This window comes from Schistocerca americana, chromosome 2 (genome assembly GCF_021461395.2).
Source record: "Schistocerca americana isolate TAMUIC-IGC-003095 chromosome 2, iqSchAmer2.1, whole genome shotgun sequence".
Classification (NCBI taxonomy): Eukaryota; Metazoa; Arthropoda; class Insecta; order Orthoptera; family Acrididae; genus Schistocerca; species Schistocerca americana.
The window spans coordinates 89,742,339-89,742,934 of NC_060120.1; the positions used below are offsets into that span (position 1 = coordinate 89,742,339).

The 596-nt window shown below is 47.8% G+C and overlaps 1 non-coding gene across 1 annotated transcript; it reads left to right on the plus strand.

Moving 5' to 3' along the window:
• Positions 1-312: 312 nt before the first annotated feature.
• Positions 313-396, plus strand: Trnas-gga. Its single transcript is given in 2 exon segments — positions 313-352; positions 362-396. It is a non-coding gene; the product is annotated as a tRNA-Ser (tRNA).
• Positions 397-596: the final 200 nt, after the last annotated feature.

The following is a 596-nucleotide window of genomic DNA, read 5'->3' on the forward strand; positions in this document are numbered from 1 at the left end:
GAGCATGGAGACTCGTGAGTTTTTATGGCAGTTTACAACACTATCGTAACTCGTTGGCCACTTGACCCACATTTCTCTTGTGCCCCCTGCCTCTGTTGTGGGAAGAGGCTCCTAACAGAGAGGTCCAGGTAGGCAGTTTTTTAGCCTCTTCTATTAAACACATTGTCTGCACGCCAGTACAAGAAATTCTTCAGGCCTGCATCCTGTCCCCAGTAAGTGTTTCGAGATGTTCCTTTCCCTAATAGCTGCACATGGATTTCAAGCACCAAATGCCACTGCAAGATTAACTGTTAAATGACCGAACTGCAGCCGGCCCGAGTGGCCGAGCGGTTAAAGGCGGTACAGTCTGGAACCGCACGACCGCTACGGTCGCAGGTTCGAATCCTGCCTCGGGCATGGATGTGTGTGATGTCTTTAGGTTAGTTAGGTTTAAGTAGTTCTAAGTTCTAGGGGACTTATGACCACAGCAGTTGAGTCCCATAGTGCTCAGAGCCATTTGAACCGGTTTTTTGACCGAACTGCCTGCTTGCTCTCAACTCCAGAAAAATACTATTCTAAGAAGAGCCACCATAAACATCCTGTATGAATTAACAACG